General features: G+C 39.6%; 1 protein-coding gene across 2 annotated transcripts in view; it reads right to left on the bottom strand.

Moving 5' to 3' along the window:
• Trpm3 (transient receptor potential cation channel, subfamily M, member 3) overlaps positions 1-12,345 on the bottom strand; it is an 870,412-nt gene that overhangs the window by 175,094 nt on the left and 682,973 nt on the right.

Genomic DNA, 12,345 nt, shown 5'->3' with positions numbered 1-12,345 from the left:
CCACCTATGAAAACATATAGGGAATTAGGAAATAAGAACAAGTTAAGAAGGTTAGTTTTGTTACCAGGAAGCATTAATAAAGGATTGATGGATTTTCAGATTGAACTATAGTAGAAAAGCATCACCATAGTTTATATTCCAACAGATGACATGCTTTTCTCTGTGTCAATAGGAGGATCTGGCATGAGGCCAATACAATTCCATCTGTTGGTGAAGTCCTGTTAATGGCTTGTTCTTCTGTGGCTAAGACATTCAGAATGGCTTGAGATTTTGCAGGGCTGTTGAAGAGCCAAGACATATAGCATGTGCCCATGTGCAAACTCTTAAGCACTCTCTACTGTCCATGGAAATTTGCCAACCCATGCAGTGTATGGTAGGAATAGAGACTCACCAAACCAGTCTTCTATAGAACAGTAGTAGTCAGAGCTAGCAAGAATGAGGGTATGAGCAAAGGTCCAGAATGTGGGAGACTATACGACTAGGAAGGATAACAGTCTCAACTAACCCAGAACCTTGGGAAGTCTCACAGACTAAGCCATCAACCAGAGAGCATATACGGGCTGGTCCAAGGTCCCCGGCATAAATGTAGAAGAGGACTGCCTTGTTTGGCCTCTGTGGAGAGGATGTACCTGATCCTGTAGAGAATGAATGCCCCAGGGAAGTGGGGGATACCAGGGGTTAGCCTGAGAATGGGGGAGTATCCTCTCAGAGTCAGAGGGGAGGGGAGATGGGGTGAAGAACTCTGAGGGGGGACTGAGGGGCAGCATTTGGTATGTAAATAAATAGAATAAAATAATTAATTTAAAAAAGAAGTACAAAGAAAATGCAAAGTTCAGAGTCTAAATTAGACTGATAGGAAGGTTTCAGAGGGAGGAGAAAATTGAATTCCCAGAACTCCAAAGAAGTGTCTGAAAAGGAGATAGACTGGTGCTAAAGTCCTTGCTTCCATTGTCTCCATTAGCACATTGCTTTTCATTTAAGGTTTTTGAGAACTTCATACATGAACCACACATCTACATCACTCTTGATCCCCCTTCCTTTGTCTTGTTAGCACATTTTGTATTTCCTTACCTTATGGTGCCCTACCCAAGGAAGACTATGATGCTAATGAAGTGTCACAGCTTCGGCTGCTGCCAGTAGATGAGTAACCCATCAGTTGCGCTTATTTGACTGTGTCTCCATTATGTTGGGAGTTAAAAGTGATAGAACGTACCCTTCCCCAGCCCCGTGCTGCTCTTTTTCATGTTTACCAGGAGATGTCTCTATGATCACCATGCTCTGGATATTTGTGAGCAGTCCTTTCATATACTGAAACTTAATCACCAATGTCATGTCACCGAGTATGGTGCCTGGGAACTTATTTAAAGCTTCACTGTCATGAATGGGATTAGAATCTTCAAAAACATGATTTGAAGAAGCTTGCTTACCCCTTTTATCCTTTGGAGACTCATCAAAAAGCCATCATCTATGATAAATTCCCTACTAAATGCCCAGTGTGCTGGTACCTTGTTCCAAAACTTACTGCATCCCAGAACATTAGGCAATAAACTCAGTTTATAAGCTACTTACTCAGTTGCAGTCCAAGTTGACTAAGATTGGACAGTGATCCAATCTCTTTAATTGATCCAGTTTAAAAGATCCAGTGCTTTTTAACTGATAAAGTTTAAGGAAAAATTGTTTCATTTTCCTTCCTGCCCATCCTAATTTGATAAACTGGATAAATGTCCTTAATTGCCATTTCTGTGTTTATTGATTTTAGAATCATTGTTACAAATGAGAACCTTCTATAAGGGAGTAAGTAGGAAAACCATGCTTCATCTCACAGCAGCTGGGAGCTACATCGCAGTCTCTCAAATACTCAGGAAATTACAATGTTAAATGAATTTTTATCACAAATTATAATTAAAAGAGATTTCCATGCCATCTTTAAGGTTTAAGTCATCAGGTCTTCAGTAAAATCTGAACATACAACTGAAAACCAAAATAAACCCACAGGGTAACTATGTTGGTCTCAGAACTTTAGGAGAAATAAAAGTGATGCAATTATAACAACTCTCGAAGTTTTTATACAAAATCACGTGATGAGATAGAGCTGCATATTGCTCTAGATTTTGAGATAAGAATATAATTTAGATTCCTCTCTACCACCCCAAAATAACTTCTAATTAAGTAGTAATTAGTCATTAGTCTTTTATTCAATTTTTATCTTCCGACATAACTGTGGAATCACATTTTGCCTTTATGGGGAAAGTCTAGTGTATGAATCCTTTGTTTGGAGATAAGTAATAAATGAAATAGGTTTATGTAAAATAACGACTCAATGGGTCATTATTAAAATCAACTTCATGTGATCAATTCCCTGCCCCTGAGGTCAGGTAGCTCATTTAAAATACCTGCTATTTAGTCTAGGTTACTGAAAAGACTAGTAGAGAGAATTGTGTGAGGGACCCAACTTGAGCTTCCACTATGAGCAGCTCAGGCATAGGCTACAAGGCAACTGGAATGTATTCCCTGTACTTTTGTGCTGAAGTTGTACTAAACAGTTACAAAATGTCCCAACTGGATGCTCTCCATTCCATATGATTTGAACAAGTGGAAACCGCAGCAGAAAAAAAAATGGTTTGTTTTGATTAAATGAACTGGGAACTTGGGAAGCCTGAATGAGTCAATAGAAGAGAAGGGTGGTAGAGAAAAGTGATCTTGTGGGAACTATGCAGTACTATGCGGCATGCCCAGTTGCATCCAGAATAAAAAGCTGGATTAATTTGGAGACAGTGAAGCTACCCAATCACAAGGGTAATCTGCACTGTGCTTCTAAGTGTGAAGCCAGAAGCAGTGTGCAGAAAGCCTAAAGGAGGAGAAAAGGGGTCTCCCTCCCAAGATCGGGGAAACAATCCCTATAGGTCTAGTAAAGGAAAGTGGAATCAGAGCCAAGGAGGCAAACACCAGAAACAATATCAAAAGAATGCCAAGACAGCTTGGCAGTGATTGGCTGGTGTGGCAGTGTAGAGAGAGAAAAAGGGAGGAGCTGAGGTTCACAGGACTGAGGAAATGATGTGAGAACTGGAGGGCAGGGTATTGTAGAGGTGTGGGAGGCAGGGAGTTGTGGAGGTGTAGGAGTGGGAAGTGAGTTGGGGAGACTGCTTGTTGTTTATAGACATTTAAATTTAAAGGAACAATGGGAAAGCAAGCAACACATCCAAAGCAAGTTTCAATTATGCTTGTGGAGATGAGGAGAGAGAGGTTTCCAGAAATAGTTTTGTGACTAACATCCAAACAGGTCATTGTTGAATCCAGCAAGAGGGGTGTTGCTACCCAGAAAAAATGGGCACTATGTTGAAATACTCAAAGGTCAGAGTGTCTTGTTGACTGAATAAAATGTGAAAAGTTTACTTAGGGCAGAGCGCTCAGAGCACATGCAAATAGGCCAAGCTTACCATATTAGCTCTATCTAGAAAATATTAATAATGAGAGCTATATATCCTGAGAAATGCACATAGCAGTAAGGTATAGAAAGACTGGAAATGAAAGAAAGAGCATGGAAGCTTTCATTTTCAGGAAAGTATGAATTGAGAGAAGCTGGTGTAATTGTATTAATACCAGATGAGGTGAAATGTGAGGCAGAGACATTGTCAGGAACAAATAAGGTTGATGAATCATGATAGACAACGATTCACTACAGAATAGAGCCAAGTATAAAATCTCATGAACTTAGGAACACAATCTCAAAACACATAAAGGAGAAATTTGTCAGAATTTCAAGGAGAAATTGATGCAATCTCCCATGGTAGAAGATTTTAAATTCTCTTAAAAATGACACAAAGGGAAATACCAAAACGGCACATGGTGTGGCTCCAAAAAGGGAAGGAGGAGAGGAAATAGCAGTTTGAGAGTGAGAAGAAAGTAATGCCATTGAAAAGTTGGCAAAGTGGAAAGATGGAACCCACAAATAGAGTAATAAAGAGGGTTATTGAAAAACAAAACAAAACAAAGCGAAGCAAACATCCTTCCTAGGGCAGTATCACAGAGGAAGCATGATGAGAGGGGATGTGTGGCCAGTGCTAGGAGAACCATTTGCTAAAGAGAACTCCCCACTGAGACACCAGATAAAAAGAATGAAATGTAGATCAGGATATTTTGCAGTCTTACTGGGATGGAGGCGAAACAATTGGATAAGTGTATAGGCCTCGATTTCTCTCAAAGGCATGTCTCTATTGAGTATGAGGGGAAAGAGTCGTCGATGTACTTGCTGTTTCTATTCAGTACGGTGCATGCACATAGATTTGACAATATGACTTTAAAATTCATGTGTGAGCAGAGGGCAATCCTGGAGAAGGCTGGTTTCTAGGGACAATATTATTTTCTTAGAAGATTACAGGTTTTGGATAAGCAGAGGAGAAATGAGTTTCAAGGGTGATATGAAGCTAGTGGAAGGTACAGTAGTGCCTCTGTGTCAAGCAGAGATGCGTCATCTGCTGGAAACATCAATGGATTCATCTAGACATGTTTTCTTTCCATCAGGCCATCCTACTGTGAGACCCACATTTCACCAAGTAAATACGTGATGCTGTTTCTAGTGGCGCTCTTCACTGTGTAAGCTAATTGGCTGTGGCCAAGAGAAAGATGCTACATTAGCCAGAGGACCAGGTGCTTTAGCTGAACTGGTTAGATTTATCTTAGAACATTATATCTCATGGAATCTTTAAAGGTAATCAATCAAAGGACAGCTCAAAGTATAAGACAGAGAGGAATTTCACGGTCAGTCAGTGTTACTTTTGTTCTGTATGCCATGTGCTTCAGCTTGGTGGGGACTACTTTACACCAAGGCCCTTCTTTTTTTTTTTATTATTAACTTGAGTATTTCTTATATACATTTCAAGTGTTATTCCCTTTCCCGGTTTCCGGACAAACATCCCTCTTCCCCCTCCCCTTTCTTATCGGTGTTCCCCTCCCCATCCTCCCCCACCATTGCTGCCCTCCCCCCAACAATCTAGTTCACTGGGGGTTCAGTCTTAGCAGGACCCAGGGCTTCCCCTTCCACTGGTGCTCTTACTAGGATATTCATTGCTACCTATGAGGTCAGAGTCCAGGGTCAGTACATGTACAGTCTTTAGGTAGTGGCTTAGTCCCTGGAAGCTCTGGTTGCTTGGCATTGTTGTTCATAAGGGGTCTCGAGCCCCTTCAAGCTCTTCCAGTTCTTTCTCTGATTCCTTCAACGGGGGTCCTATTCTCAGTTCAGTGGTTTGCTGCTGGCATTCGCCTCTGTGTTTGCTGTATTCTGGCTGTGTCTCTCAGGAGCGATCTACATCTGGCTCCTGTCGGCCTGCACTTCTTTGCTTCATGCATCTTGTCTAATCACCAAAGCCCTTCTAACTGTATGTTCTGGGCTGTATATGGGTGCCTTACTTCTAAGAGAGACAATGCCACAATTTACTCTACTGCCTTTAAAAAAGGAGAAATTACTACCTTCTCTTCCCCTCATTTGTAAAGCATCTAGCATTGTCCACACTATCCTTCAGAAGTGGAAATCATTTAAATTACATATGACTTTATGAATCCTTAACATTTCTGTCCTTATGTGGAGAGATAAGCACTTACTGCTTAGCTTGGAGCTGCGAGCGTATCACATTTCTTAACTTGCCTAGAAATGCACTCAACCTTTTCCTCGGGGTTCATGATTAAATGACAGTTATACAGCAGGATCCTGCAGGATAGTCTCATGTGACACCCAAATAATCATCCAGTCTCATTTAGTTTTGTAACCTTCAGTGGCTCCTAGAATAATTTTTCTAAAATTATCTTTCTTTCAGGAATTTCAGTGCTACTGAAAAGTCCTGTCATGGTGAATCTACCATTAGCTTTGGCCTCAGCATATCGGTACTCATGTGAAAATCTGACCATTGCTTGTAAAAGCATGGCAGTGCTATGGCCATAGACTCTAATGCTTGTTTGGCCTCTTTATACCAGATGGCAGGGTATGCACTTGGATATACTTGATTTTAAGGTATTAGATGTTTCTCTGGTTTCTCTGTTGTCATCCCAAGCCTGGAAACTTCTGGAAGCCCTGATGAACAAGGGTGTGTGAGTGTGTTCTGAAGAGTGCCTTGCTTACTGAAACAATTATTCCATCTAAATAGTTGGTTATCTTCATCACCAGCTCAGTTGGCCTTTGAGAATAGTTTGTTTTCTGAGTAGCTGATGGGAATCTTTCCAGAGCAGGCAATTTACTCTGCTAGTTTGGGTAAGAGAATTGGTGAGTAAAAATGTTTCCCATAGTGACTGACCATAACTAGTTTTATGTCTCATTTCCTCGCTACTCATCAAGTGAGTGTGAGCTTTCTCAAGGGCAAGTTAAAGTTACCATTTGTTCTTACTGGGAAAGTTGCAAAAGTTAATAGACAGGAAGACTTAGCTTTCTGTCTGGAATATATTAAAGGCTCCTTAGTGTTAGCTTGTATTGTTTCTCTTTTCCCTGCCAGACCATCGCTGATTACATCTGTAAGAATCTTTGTACTGATGTAAGAAACATTTAAAGCAGCAGCAGCAAGCTTCCAGTCTGCTTCCACACCCAGGCCAGGTCCATGGGTCAATACCCTCCTACAGCCTATACCCAACATGCCAGTTAACACAAAAGATAACCAGACAGCAAGGAGCAAGTGCAAAATCACAAGCAACAGAACCCAATGCAATTCGACACGATCAGAACTCAGTTCTTCCACCACAGCAAACTCTGAATACTCTAACATGCCTGAAAATAAAAGTAATTACCTATAATCCCATCACATGAAGATGATAGAGATCTTTAAGAAGGATATAAATAACTGCATCAAAGAAATACAGTAAGACACAGGCACACAGGTAGGAACCCTTAAAGAGAAAGCAAATAAATTCCCTAAAGAAATGCAGGAAAATACAATCAGACAGATGAAGGAATTGAACAAAATGGTCCAAGAACTAAAAACGAATATAGAAACAATAAAGACAACACAAATGGAGGCAACCCTGGAGATGAACAACAGGAAAGAAAACAGGAGCTGCAAGAATCACCAACAGAATATAAGAGATAGAAGAGAGAACCTAGGGCATAGAAGATACCGTAGGAGATATTGACATACTAGTCAAGGAAGATACAAAGTGTAAAAAAACATCTAACCCAAAATATCCCAGGAACTCCAGACATAATGAAAAGATCAAACCTAAGAACAATAGGAATAGAAGAAGATGAAGAATCCTGGCTCAAGGGGCCAGAAAACATCTTCAACAAAATCATAGAAGAAAATTTCTCTAGCTTAAAGAAAGGGATGGCTGTAAATGGATAAGAAGCCTACAGAACACCAAATAGATTGAACCAGAAAAGAAAATCCTCTCCTCCTATAATAACCAAAACACTAAATGCACAGAAAAAAGAAATAATATTAAAAGCTGTAAGGGAAAAAGACCAAATGACATATAAAGGCAGACATATCAGAATTACACCAGACATCTCAACAGAGACTCTAAAAGCCAGAAGATCCTGGGCAGATGTCATCCAGACCCTAAGAAAACACAAATTTTAGCTCAGGATACTATACCCAGAAAAACTCTCAATCACCATAGATGGAGAAACCAAAATATTCCATGATAAACCAAATTTTTAATAATGTCTTACTACTAATTCAGCCCTACAGAAAATACTAGAAGGACATCTCCAACACAAGGAGGGTAACTACACCCAAGAAAACACAATAAATTAAACATTAAACAACAAACCGAAGAGAATCACACACTTATAAGACCACCTCCAGCAACAAAACTAATAGGAACTAACAGTCATCTGTCTTTAATATTTCTCAACATTAACAGACTCAATTCCCCAATAAAAAGACAGAGACCAACAGACTGGATACTTAAACAGGATCCAGCATTTTACTGCATACAAGAATCACACCTCAGTAACAAAGACAGACAGTACCTCAGAGTAAAAAGCTGGAAAAAAAAGTTTCCCAGGCAAATGGTTCCAAGAAACAAGGTGGTGTTGTCATTGTAATATTTGATAAAATAGACTTTCAACCCAAAGTTATCAAACGAGATAGGGAAGGACTCATCATATTCATCGAAGGAAAAATCCACCAAGAGGAAGTCTCAATTCTGAATGTCTATGGCTCAAATGTAAGGGCACCCACATCCATAAAAGAAACTTTACTAAAGCTCAAAACACTTTAAACCTCCCCCATTAATAGTGGGAGACTTCAACAGCCCACTTTTACCAATGGACAGGTCATTGAAACAGAAACTAAACAGAGACACAGTAACACTAACAGAAATTATGAAAAAAATGGATTTAACAGATATCTACAGAACATTTTACCCCCCAAACAAGAGAATATAGCTTTTTCTCAGCACCTCATGGAACCGTCTCCAAAATTGACCATACGATCAGACACAAAACATGACTCAATAGGTACAAGAAGATTGAAATAATCTCATGCATTTTATCAGATCACCACGGACTAAGGCTAGACTTCAGAAACAACAAAAACAGCAGAAAGCCCACATACTTATGGAAACTGAAAAACTCTCTGCTTAATGTAACTTGGTCAGGAAAGAAATAAAAAAAATCAAATAGAATTCAATGCAAATGAACACACAACATAGTCAAACTTATGAGACACAATGAAAGCAGTGTTAAGAGGAAAATTGCACTAAGTGCCTTCTTAAAGAAATTGAAGAGATCCCATATAAGCAACATAGCACACCTGAATGCTCTAGAACAGAAAGAAACAAACATACCCAAGAGTAGTAGATGGCAGGAAATAGTCAAACTCAGGCCTGAAATCAACCAATTAGAAACACAGAGAAAGAAAAAAAGAACCAACAAAATCGAGAGATTTTTTTTTTTTTTGAGAAATCAACAAGATTGATAAACCCTTATCCAAACTAGCTAATGGACACAGAGACAATATCCAAATTAACAAAATGAGAAATGAAAAGGGACACATAACAACAGGAACTGAGGAAATTAAAAAAAAATCATTAGAACCTACTACAAAAGCCTGCACTCAATAAAACCGGAAAATGAGGGGTTGGGGATTTGGCTCAGTGGTAGAGCGCTTGCCTAGCAACCGCAAGGCCCTGGGTTCGGTCCTCAGCTCCGAAAAAAAAAAAAAAAAAAAAAGAAGAAGAAGGTAATAAAACCGGAAAATGTAGGTAAAATGGATGATTTTTCTAGACAAATACCATGTAACAAAGTTAAATCAAGATCAGGTGAACTATCCAAAGAGTCCTATAACCCCTAAGGAAATAGAAATAGAAAAAAAAGCTCAGGGACAGATGGTTTTAGTGAAGAATTGTACAAGACCTTCAAAGAAGAGCTAATATTAATACTCCTCAAACTATTCCACAAAAGAGAAACAGAAGGAACAGTACCTAATTCATTCTATGAAGCCACAGTTGCTAAGATACCTAAATCACACAAAGACCCAGCAAAGAAAGAGAAGTTCAGGCCAATTTGACTTATGAATATTGGTGCAAAAATACTCAATAAAATTCTTGCAAACTGAATCCAAGAACATATCAAAACCATCATTCACCACGAGCAGTTAACCTCATCCTAGGAATGTAGGGATGGTTCAATATATGAAAAGCCATCAATGTAAAACATTATATAAACAAATTCAAGTAAAAATGTCACATGATCATTTCATTAGATGCTGAAAAAGTCTTCAGCAAAATACAACACCTCTTCATGTTAAAAAGTTATGGAGAGATCAGGAATTCATGGCACATACCTATAAAAGCAATATACGGCAAACCAACAGCCAGCATCAAATTAAATGGAGAGAAACTAGAAGCAATCCCACTAAAATCCCACAAGACAAGGTTGCCCACCCCCACCCCCCACATCTATTCAGTATAGTACTCAAAGTTCTAGCTAAAGCAATCAGACAACAAAAAGAGGTTAAGGATACAAATTGAAAAGGAAAAAGCCAAACAATCACTATTTGCAGATGACATGATAGTATACATAAGTGACTCCCAAAATTCCACCAGAGAACTCCTTCAGCTGATAAACAACTTCAGCAAAATAGCAGGATATAAGATTAACTCAAACAAACCAGTAGCCTTCCTTTATACAAATAATAACGGGCTGAGAAAGAAAGAGGGAAACAATACCCTTCACAATATTCACAAATAGTATAAAGTATCTTTGTGTAACTCTTATCAAGCAAGTTAAAGATCTCTAAAACAAGAACTTCAAATCCCTGAAGAAAGAAATTGAAGAAGACCTCAGAAGGTGGAAAGATCTTCCATGCTCATGGATTGGTATGATTAACATGGGCATTTTACCAAAAGCAATCTACAGATTCAATACAATCCCCATCAAAATTCCAAATACAATTCTTCACAGACATGAAAAGAACAATTCTCAACTTCATATGGAAAACAAAACAAAACAAAAAATCCAGGATAGCCAAAATGATTTTCAACAATAAAAGATCTCTGGGGAATCACCATCCCTGACCTCAAACTGTACTACAAGGCCATAGTGATAAATAAAGACCAAATGGTCTTGGTACAAAGACAGACAGGTCAATCAATGGAATAAAATAGAAGATCCAGAAATAAAACCACATGCCTAGGGACACTTGATCTTTGACAAAGAAGCAAAAGACATACAGTGGTAAAAAAAATGGCATTTTCAATAAATCGTGCTGGTCTAACTGGTGGTCTGTATGTAGAAGAACGAAAATAGATCCATATTTATCACCTTGTACAAAGCTCAAGTTCAAGTGGATCAAAGGCCTCAACATAAAATCAGATACACTGAGTCTAACAGAATAGAAAGTGAGAAAGAACCTGGAAATCGTTGGCACAGGGGGAAATTTCCTGAACAAAACACCAATGGCCCAGGCTCGAAGATCAACATTCATGAAACTGAAGAGCTTCTGTAAGGCAAAGGACGTAGTCAATAGAACAAATCTGCAACCTACCGATTGGGAAAACAATCTTCACTAACTCTACATCTGATAGAGGGCTAATATCCAAAATATATAAAGAACACAGGAAGCTAACTTCCAAAAAACCAAATAACCCAATTTAAAAATGGGATACAAAACTAAATAGGGAATTCACAACAGAGAAATCATGAATGACCAAAAAGTACCTAAGGAAATGTTCAAAGTCCTTAGTCATCAGAGAAATACAGATCAAAATGACCCAGAGATTCCACCTCACACCAATCAGAATAGCTAAGATCAAAAACTCAAGTGACAGCACATACTGGTGAGGATGTGGAGAAGGAGGAACATTCCTCCATTGCTGGTGCCATTGCAAACTGGTACAACCATTCTGGAATTCAATTTGGCAGTTCCTGGAAATAATTCTACCTGAAGACCCAGCTATAGCACTCCTGGGCATATACTCAAAAGATGCTGCACATATGCTCATAGCAGCCTTATTTATAATACCCTGAAGCTGGAAACATCCCAGATGCCCTTCAACAGAGGAATGCATACAGAACACGTGGTTCATTTACAGAATGGGATACTAAATGAGGGCATCATGAATTTTATTGGCAAAAGAGTAGGACTAGAAAATCCTGAGTGAGGTAATCCAGACCCAAAAAGACATGCATGGTATGTACTCACTGATAAGTGAATATTAACCAAAAAGTACAGAAAATTTAGGGTACAACCCACAGACCGTTTAGAAGTGTAACAAAGGAAGAAGAACACTTAGAAGAAGGAAGAACATTATCATGGGAGGCGGGGGGCAGGGAGAGACCTGGATGGAAGAGGGGAGGGCAGGGGAGGGGAAAAGGGGAACAGGATCAGGCATGGTGGAGGGGGGCACAAGAGAGAAGCACAGTTGACCAGGAGAATGAATAGAAATGTGCAGCCTTAGGGGAGGGAAGTGGGGGGACCCTCTAGAAAGCACCAGAGATCTGGGAGGTAAGAGACTCTCATGACTCAAGGTGGGTGACCTTAGCCAAAATGTCCAACAGTGGGGAGGGAGAACTTGAAGAGTCCACTTCCAGGAGATAGACAGGGCCTTAAGTAGAGGGGCTGGATTACTAACCTTCATTAATAATTTCTGACCCAGAATTGTTTCTGTCTAAAAAAACCGCAGGGACAAAAATGGAGAAGAGACTGAAGGAAAGGTGGTCCACTGACTGGCTCAGTTTGGAATCTATGTCATGGTGGGGCACCAAGGCCTAACACTATTAACTGATGCTATGATGAGCTTACAGAGGAGAGCCTGGTATGGCTGTCCTCTGAGAGACCCTACCTTCAGTCAACCTAGACAGATGAAGATACCTACACCCAGCTATTGGACTGAAGTCGGGCACTCCTATGGTTGAATTGG

This window comes from Rattus norvegicus, chromosome 1 (assembly GCF_021556685.1).
Source record: "Rattus norvegicus strain SHRSP/BbbUtx chromosome 1, alternate assembly SHRSP_T2T, whole genome shotgun sequence".
Taxonomy (NCBI): domain Eukaryota; kingdom Metazoa; phylum Chordata; class Mammalia; order Rodentia; family Muridae; genus Rattus; species Rattus norvegicus.
The sequence above is the reverse complement of the archived record's forward strand: the minus strand, read 5'-3'. Positions and strand labels throughout refer to the sequence as shown.